The 10,476-nt window shown below is 33.3% G+C and overlaps 1 long non-coding RNA gene across 1 annotated transcript; it reads left to right on the top strand.

Moving 5' to 3' along the window:
- The first annotated feature begins 7,256 nt into the window (after positions 1-7,256).
- LOC131626373 (uncharacterized) lies at positions 7,257-7,733 on the top strand. Its single transcript, XR_009291116.1, has 2 exons — positions 7,257-7,358; positions 7,461-7,733. It is a non-coding gene; the product is annotated as an uncharacterized LOC131626373 (long non-coding RNA).
- The last annotated feature ends 2,743 nt before the right edge of the window (positions 7,734-10,476 follow it).

The raw sequence follows: 10,476 nt of genomic DNA, 5'->3' as shown, positions 1-10,476 counted from the left end.
TGCATATGCTTTATTTATTATTATCTATGTTCTCACAAATATATTTGAAGAATTTATTCAAATATATGGGAGGGCATGTTTCTCCATCTCCCATGCGTAAAGGTAATATCGTTTCAACTTTGGATCCGCTTCATGATAATATGTCAATATGGTAAAGTTGAAATTTGTTCATAAGTATGTTTGTTTTGTGCATAATTGGGCTGTGACATACATACATTCATTGCATATAGCCAAATTTTGAAATTTGCAAAACAAAGGTCGACCTACTCTTTCTATGAGTCGACCTACTCAAAGAAATTTTTTAAAAATCTGAGGCTAATGCGTCGACGCATCACCTGCATAGGTCGATGCATCGTTCGCAGAATTTCAAAATTAGGTTACATTTAAAAAGGGGGCTCAAGGCAAATCATTCTCTTCTTCTCCTTCTTGCGCCGTCCACCTGCTCACAGAAAACCCTAACACATCCATCAAATACTCCATCAATCTCCTCCTTATCACTCATCAATGGCTTCCCACAAATCCTCAAGAAAGAGAGCAAGCAGAGGGGACTCCTCTTCTCAACCACAACCTGAAATAGAGGATGCTCTATCTCTTATTCCCGACGCTCTTGTTGAATCCTACTCAGCCCATTTCAGCAAAAGAAAGGTCATCAAACAAGTCAAGTTATTCACGGGAACCTTGTGAAGACTTCATCTTCAACAGGTAATCAATTTTCTTGAAGTTCAAAATTTGGGTGATTTTCTTGAATTAAATCATGATTACAATGAGGATTTGGTTCGGATTTTCTACAATGGGATGGAAGGACACTTCCAAGGCAGTTCCTTCAATTTTCAGATGGGTACAACCACATACGCCATCACCGACAACACTTGGAGGCATGTTGGTTTATTTCCGCTACGTGAGAATGTTGTCACGGTAACTGATACCAACGTGTTGACTCAGTTAACTATAATGTTGCATTGAACAACATATTGAGGCGCCCTCATGCTGACCATATCGTTCAAAGCAATTTGTTCCCTCGGTCGGCTACTACAGGTCTATTGAACATAGTTGATAGAGTTCTGCAGTGGATTGTGGCACGAATCATCCGACCTAAGCAAGGTGGATACTCACGTGTTGACCAACAAGAAGTGTATCTAGTTTGGTTGATCAAGAGCAGAATTCCGGTAAATTGGCCTCATTTTATAGTAAAGTGGATGTTTGAGTTGAAGGAATCAGGAAGAGGCACCGCTATTGGATATGCATCATTCATCCAATGGGTGCTTAATAGGGTATATATTCCATCTCAACGGCTTCCCAAGAAGTCCGTCTCAATCGACCAAGAATTCACCAAGAAAACTCTGAACATGATGGGATTTTACTACAACCGAGCCACAAGTACCTATGGAGCTGTTCTAAGGGCAAACAATCCTGACCTAAACCGAGAAGATAAGGATGATATGAATATTGATGAAGGGGAAGACAATGAAGGTGAAGATGAAGATGAAAATGTGGGTGCTGAAGGTGCTGGCTCTAATGTTGCTAATTTACTTGAGGCTATGCGTCTTCAACAAATTGAGAATCAAAATTTGATGAATGAGCGCCTTAGTAATTTGACCACATGTGTCAATGAGCAAGGTGCCTAATTTACGGCCTATTCCACAATTCAAGAGCAACGGTACAACACACTCTATGGTATGATCGATGCTCAGAGCAACCAACTCTCCTCCTTCACAAACGCCTTTATGCAACACTATCCATTCCCTCTAGTTCATACAGCTCAACCACCACCTCCGGACCAAGAGAGACATGAAGATGATGACGCCTAGTGTCCTCTTTTCATGCATAAACCATTTACATCTTTTCATGAACAATTTAAATGTTGTTGTGTTTTTAATTTTATGTTATGCTGAACAAAATTCTTCCGTACTTTGTGTTTGTGTAAGAATATTAATTGAGTTATGTGCTCATTGCATGTTTGGTTATTTATGTTATGTTGCCTTTTAAATTTCGTCATTAAGCATTATTTTATGTGAATGATTGCTTTATGATTATGATTGCAAAAGGGCTTAGTAATGATCAAATTTGAATGATGTTATCCCACCATGTATGTATAATATTGCTTGTCTCTTTTTGATGTTGTCAAAGGGGGAGAAAATGAGTGAATTAGAAAGCTACAGCAAACGCATGCACCAAGACAGGGGGAGAATGTAGAAAGGGGGAGCAAGCACCTTGTTCTAAGCAATGCCTCAACAAAGATTCACAAGTTTTGCCATCATCAAAAAGGGGGAGTATGTGAGGGCAATGATGTAGTTTTCATGATGTCAAAACATTGTGAATTAACTACAATTAGAGTGAAATCATAGAAATCAAATGAATGCAACAAAGACAAGCATTTTAGGCTACAAGACATCAACAGGTCGACTCATAAACACTATAGGTCGACCTACTGCAAGCATTTTATGAAAGATTTCATGTAAGGGCTGAATGCGTCGATGCATTACCTCCTCAGGTCGACGCATGGGATTTTGGAGCAATCTCGGGTATACGCACGCCGACCCTTCAGGTCGACGCATCAAATTTTGGGTGACTCAAGTGCAAGAACAAAATGCATCGACGCATTGATGGCTTAGGTCGACGCATGGTATTTTGAGGAACTCACAGGAATGCGCATGCCGACCCTTCAGGTCAACACAAGTGTCATACTTAACTCATCTTCAGGTGCAAAACTCTCAACAGGTCGACCTATGCAGGGGAGCAGGTCGACCTATCGCTTCTCAGACTGGATTTTGCTATGTTCTAATTGGCCTATGCAATGTGTGTGGTATAAATATCCAATTGATCATTCTCAAGCATTGAACAAGAAACATGAAAGATAAACTCAAGCTTCTTCTCATCTTCAACCTTTCGCTTATTGATCGAAAATCACACATAATCATCTTTTTCGATCGGAGTAAGGAACGTGTGTTGATAAGGTTCGACGGTAGACATTTGTCTTGTTCGAGATTCGACGGTAGACATTTATCTTATTCGAGTGAAGATTGTTGAGGGTGTTTCTTATATAAAACCTTAGGGTTTTTCCTTCTTCATCAAAGATTTGGTACGAAGGTTTTTGACGATCGATTCTCTTTGGTAATCAATTCAGCTGTGCATAAGGGATTGAGGGATTGAAGATCCGCTCAACAAATTTGCTACAACCGGAGGATTGAGAAAGGAACGATCGAGGTCTTGATCGGTGAAGATCATTGACATTGACTTGATTCAACTTGAATCAAGGGGAGGATCGAATTGTATTCAATTTTACTGCATGTGTGTAGTTGGTGATTGGTAAATTCTATCCTTGTTAAACATTGTGCAATCAAATAAAACTTTCCTAATTTCATTTGAAATTAGGGGCAGACGTACTCCTGCGAGGAAGATAGAGGAACTGCCTTAACAAATCTCGTGTTCTTTATCATTCTTACTTCTATCTTGTTTCTATTCGTTTCGTTATATTTCCATTATTGAGGGAAAATCAAGGTTTGGTAAATATTGATCACCAAGTGTTCGATAAAATTACTCAATCAAGTTTTGTTCAAATTTTAGTGTAAACGTTCTTTGTGAGTAATATACTATCAAGTGTGGAATTGAAGTAATTGATAAATTCGTTAAAATGTAATTCATTATTCGCCATTTTTCATTCGTTCGGTTTAGTGCACATATCCGGTCCCCGATAACGCGATCGCTCGGAGACGATTAAGTGATTCAAGGAAGTCACGTTTCAAAAGCTAAAATTTTCTTAAGTCGTAAAAAGGTGGTCTATTCACCCCCCTCTAGACCATTCCTATCGTCTAACAACCGTTAGAGCAAATACGCCATAATGACTACACAAGCCCACCAGGTGAACGCCTGGTGATTATCTACATGACATCATTAGAGGTGAGTTTTCCTGACATGATATTGCCTACCTGGCATCATATCCCCACCATACTGAGCACGGAGATGTTTACCTGCTAGAGGAAACGCCATAAAGACCCTCTAGGCGCATCGCAATGGTAGCTCAGGTGTGTATGACTTACCAAAATGCCGATGTTTTCCTACTAAAGGTAACCCCTTCAGCCATCGCAATGGTAATATCTGTCATGTGCGCTTTACCACCTAGTAGTCTAGGTCTACTTCGATTCAAGCATAAATCAATTACATCACCAAGCCACACAGGTACACAACTTCTGAATATTCAACCGGAACAACGGAAAGCATAATACGATTATAATACAGCATTTAACATAATGCATCCATCAATAATCCACATGTTGAGAAATAACACATCCATGATAATATATAATATACATGTTAAAATGTGATATAAACAAGCCTCACACGACTAAGGATGCGTTCGGTTCCCTATTCAGAACGAAACTGCTCTAGGGGTAAAGGTTTCACAAAACTCCATTCGCAACATTTTTCTCAATGTGCATTAGAGATATCGAAAAACCATATTTTAATATCGGGGATAATTTTCCTAGATATTATGTTAAATTAGCTTTCCAACGGTATAAAGTTCGCATCAAACAGATAAACGAGTTAAAAGTTACGCATTTTTGAAGTTTTCCCATTTTTCCCTTTTAACTTAGTGTAACGGGTTATAGTAACGGGTTACACTGCAACAAAAGTCATTTTTTGCATTTCTGACTCAGTGTAACGGGTTACTGTAATGGGTTACACTATAACAGAAACAATTTTTTGCATTTATCAGTAGCGTAACCGGTTACAGTAACGAATTACACTGCAGCATAGGCAATTTTCTGCACTTTAAATATTCAAAATCCATTCTAATCCATTACTAAACATCCCCAAACATCCCATAGAATTCGAAAAAGAAATCCAATATGCATCTACAATATCATAGCCTAAAATAACCAGAATTCACATAACCTAACAACATGGATCATGGTTGATCACAACAAAATTCCAAAATGAATATATGCATCACAAGGACATATTCTCCATTATTGAAACAATCATGTAACATAATGATCACACCAATTCTTGTCATTCAATCTTCAATTAATTACATGCTGAACAATATAATGATACATATACATACAATTATAGCAAGGGGATTGTATTCATGCATTAGAGGCAAGTTTCACGACATTCTCATCAAAACCCTTTAAACCCCACATGCATCATTCCCGATTCCTCCCATGTTCCCATATAATGGAACTCACCTTGGATTAGTAGAGGTTAAGATGACATCCATGAAACAAATGAACTCTTCTCTTGTCAAAAATTCTATCCTCAACCTTGTCAAACCCCGTAACCCTTGTATACCCATTTTGCAACATGCATCACCCAACTTCAATCACGTTTTTTTTTCATCAATATAGAAACTATGAATACAAAATATTATATCAAATCGAAGAGAATTTTGTAAGCTTTCCAAAAAGTCTAGAATCAGATCAATCTGAGTTACGAGCTAAGAGATATTACCTTTTTCGTGAGGGCTGCTCCAAGAATACGAAAATGGGTTTTTGATCATGTGTTCTTCCTTCTTCTCCTTGCTCCTAAGCCTCTCATCTCCACAAATTCTGATTTTGGAACAAATAGTATTATGTCATTCCATCAACAACCCCTTAAAATGCGCGCAACATGTTTAATGGCCAATTTGCCATTCAACCATGCCAATATTACTAGTTTGCCATCTTGTCCAATTCTAACTAGTCTCTTTCTATACCAACTACTTTACTAACTCTCTTTTAATCCTTCTTAGTAAGTAGATACACATGTTACTCATTTAATTGGAGTAAAATCAATATGCCCTCTAATTACCATTTATTTAAATGACAAATACCGGTGTCAGGGAATCGGGGTATTATAATAATAATAATATTTTATACAATTCAATATTCACCTTCCAATTTTTTAAATATTTATACAATTCTATGTTTCTTTCAAATATAACTCAAATAAATTTTAGCTGCAAAAAAAAACTATCGAATAAATTTGTCGTACAATTTTATAATTTATCACAATTAATATTCTTTAAATAATTTTACTACCTTTATAATTGTTTTTTTTGTTTTTATTTTGTATTGCAACGATGTAATCTATTTGGAATGAATGAATATTTTTTTAGTGAAATAAAAATTCCTGTTATCATTAAATATTATTAACTTTTAAACTACTTTTTCTTTTTCTTGTTAAATTAGTAGTCACACCAAATAATAAAGATAAAGAAAGAATAAAGAATTAAATTAAATATAATTTCACAATAATAATAATTTAAAATTTTCATTGATGAAATAATATATAAATATGACACATAAATCTTTGAAATAATATATAAATATGACACAAAAATCTTTAAATTATATTTTGTTTTGCCATTTCGTAACTCTTATGATTTAATTATGACTATTCACTCACTTAATATATTGATATAAATTTTGATTAAAAAATTATATAGCTATTGAAATATAACATAAAAAATGGACAAATAAGAATAGATTACACAATGTATATTCATAGAGAACTCAAAGTCTACCATTTAATTTTTTTTCCATATTTTTAATGAAAATGTTCCACTATCAACATTTTTTTAGAATAAATAACTCATTCTGTGTATTTCAATTATTATTTTATATTTCATTTGAATGATGATATATTAATTTTTTCATAAATTAAAATATTTAATTTTTATTGCACAAAAACTTAAATTTAAAATAAAACAATAAATACAAAAACATTATATGATCGGTAACCACGCACGGCGCGGGTCACATTCTTGTTAAATACAAAAAAAAATTATACGTTTCTAAAAAAAATTATATAAAAAAAATTCCTGAAAGTCAATGTATTTATTTTAGTCAAAATATGTTACATTATTTGTAAAAAAAAAATGTTATTGCGTAAAAACACAATCATAAAAATATATTTAAAATATTACACTTTAAATGATTTTATTATTAATTGAACATAATTTTTTTACTATATTATATTTTCAATAATTAAACATATGAAAATGATTAATTATTATAGTATAAAATATAATACCGTGTAGACTTAATTTTGTACTTACTATTTATTCAGTTATTTTTTTACTTAAACTAGTTTTTAAATTCTATAACTAATAGAGTCTCTTTTATACTAGTTTTTAAATTCTAAAACTCACAAAGTCTCTTTTATATTATTTTTTATATAAAATTTATAATAGTTTATTCGATACATTTTTAAAAGTATTTTATACAAACTATTATAAATAGAGCATGGTATTATCTCTAGATTACCTACACATACAAGTTCTAAGTACAAGCAATCTTCCATTGTGAATATGGATGTCCAAAAATATTCAACTTTGAAATTTACAATCTTACTGATTTTCGTTATCATTGTATCAGGTAATAAATCTTACTCTACTTTTAATGTATCAATTAGCAAATTATTACGATAAATACGATATAATTTTTAATTATGATCATGTGATGTTTATATGCATGTAGATATGTGTAAGATATCAGATGCAAGAGGTCCTATTGTCTCATTTCACTGTCAGCGTGATGAAAATTGTGAAAGTCGTTTTCCAAATCATGGTTGCAAATGTGTTCAATCTGTGTGCAGCTGTCGAGGAGATCCTCCAAAGCTAACCAACACTTTATTACCACCTGAGTTAACTACTTAGATAATGATACATGTACACAGAATAAAAAGATAATAATACATGATTGCATCTCAATGTATGTATTTGATTAATAAATCCTTCAATTGAAATAAAATTTATGTATTTGATTAATAAATCCTTCGATCTTTCTTAGTTGATTGATTTTGCATATAGTTTTGTTTTATGATAGTCATCGAAACAAATAATCCACCACATACAAATACATATATTACTTATTTTTAAGTATATGAAAATGGTTGATAGTCAAACAGATCCAAATAAAAAATATAAATTTATATCTAAAAATATATATATTCCTAAATGCATGATTGACCATATACTTAAAAAAAATCAACCGTACACTTTATTATTTAATGTTCATCTTCTTCATCTTCAAACATTTATCTGCTTCATCTAAATTCTATTTAAAAACTCAAGAAATTACAACACAAAAAAAAATTAAAAGCTATCAATATTAATATTATAAAAATTCATATTTCAATCCCAAATCTGCTACATATGAACTTGTGTTAAAATTATGTGGATGAAATTTTGAGTTTGATATTCATCTTCAAACTCATATCCACCAACATCTTCATCTTCCATCATCTATAAAAACCCAAATTCACAAACATCTTCATCTTTTCTCATCTCTGAAAACTCAAATTCATTAATCTCATCTTCACCGTTTTTTGGTTCATTTTTCCAATTTCTAAGAAAGTTTATGTGGTTGGTTTAAAATAGTGGACTTATGGATGAAATTTTGGGTTTGAGATTGTCAATGGTGGAATGACCAGAAAACTTGTCCATGAAAGAGATGAAGAATGATCGAATATCCATAGAAAGAGATGATGAATCTATGGAGTTTGTTATGGAACAGTTACATAGAAATATCTTGCTATTCACACTGAACGTCCAGCAATTACAACAAGGTATATATATATATGCTACAAAGTCCCAACTTGGATAGATTGGACTTCAAGGCTGGATAGTGTAAGGGTTTTGTGAACATATCAGCTAGCTGGGCATGGGTTGAGACAAGCAGCAGATGGATAAGCTTTGATTGAATATTTTTTCAAACCACATGGTAGTCTAATTCCATATGTTTACTTCGTTCATGAAACATAGGGTTATGTGCCAAATAAATGACAGATTTACTGTCACAGAACACAAATGCAGGATGAGTAAATTGAATCAGGAAATCATGGAAGAGGTATTTAGCCATTGAATTTGACAAGTGATGGAAGCCAAAGCACGGTATTCAAATCCACTAGATGACCTAGAAACTGTGTGTTGCTTTTTGGATTTTCAGCGCAAAAGATAAGAGCTTAACATCACACAATATCCAATGACAGATTTGCGAGTATCAGGGCATCTAGCCAAGTTACAATCAACAAACCCAAATAATTGCAGTGTACTTGAAGCAGAAAACATGATTCCTTTAGTAAGTACAGATTTCAGGTACCTTAGAACATGTATGGTGAAGGTAGAGAAAATCAAAAGAAAAGGGGGTTTGAATTGGGTTTTCAAAACTTTGCCCTTCTTAGAAAAATATTCATTTAGATAAACATTAGCACATGCTGATCAGTCTGTTTTTAGATTCTAAAATCTGATTGCAAATGCACATCCTATCGAAGTAATATAAAAGATTGTCGAACCACAGAGACCAACAGTCAAATTTATCGTTACTGATTGTTACGGTGTTTATCTAAGGCGGATCGATTTAGTTGAGATGTGTGCAGTGTAGGAAAATAAAGGGATAAAATAAATGCAGATAAAAGACAGGCTCGAATGTGATTCACATTAATCAAACAATGTTCCAGTTGTATCCAGATAGAACTACTTGTGGGGCAATATTTTCTACATATAGAAAGGAACAATTTAACAGGAACTTGTCGCTTTCGCGTACTAAGAACCGAGTTTACTCTTTAATCCAATCCTTTTATTGTCACTTATAAAAGGTGCTTCAAGCCTTAAAGTAGCAAACCTATTTTTAAGAAATTAATTACTTAACTTAGTAAAAAAGTGATTTTAAGTTGGAAAGATTAACTTAAAGAAATTCTTGGCTTTAGGCCAAGAGTCAGATTTCAAATATATAAATGCGTGCGTAAACAGTTTTAAAATCATTTTCTAAACATGTTAAAAATTCCTAATCAACTAGACAAAACACTTTCACCCTTTTTGTTTAGTAAAAAACTAATCAAGTTTTATCTTTAGAATGGATGGCTTTTTATCTTACAACATTTGGAACACTATCATGACAATGATCCTTACATTCTAACCTTTAAAGGTTTAGCCAAACATGGAAATAAAGATAAACATATAAAAGTGGTTAGACATGGTAGTAAAAGCAAGACAGAAAATAAAGTAATGAAAAGCAAGACAATTAAATAAAGTAAAGCATGTAAAGAAATAAAGACATGCAAGGTAATAAATCAAGTAAAGTCAGTGCAAGACAAAAGGCGATTAAATAAAAGTAAACTGAAATAAAGAACCTGCTCCAAACAGAGTCTTTAAATCTGGTACAATGGAAAGTAAATTGCAACGGAATGTAAATGGCAGAAAAATAAATAACTTCAAAGTAAATGATCCAAACTCGATACAAGAAGGATTATAGCTTTCAAATGGTGAAGTATATGGCTTAGATTGTACTGAGCTTGGATGCCTTGAAATGTCATGAAAGGATGGTATTTATAGAGTTAAATGGTGGAAGTTACTTCATGTGAGAAATAATGGAGATAATGGGAAGTTGGAGAAGTAGTGGGAAGTTGGAGAAATAGTGGAAGACAAGGGAATTTGGAGAAGTAGTGGGAAGTTGGAGAAATAGTGGAAGACAAGGGAAGTTGGAGAAGTAGTGG

This window comes from Vicia villosa, unplaced genomic scaffold (genome assembly GCF_029867415.1).
Source record: "Vicia villosa cultivar HV-30 ecotype Madison, WI unplaced genomic scaffold, Vvil1.0 ctg.000283F_1_1, whole genome shotgun sequence".
Lineage (NCBI taxonomy): Eukaryota > Viridiplantae > Streptophyta > Magnoliopsida > Fabales > Fabaceae > Vicia > Vicia villosa.
Note: the sequence above shows the minus strand (reverse complement) of the source record. Positions and strands in the feature narration are given on the sequence as shown.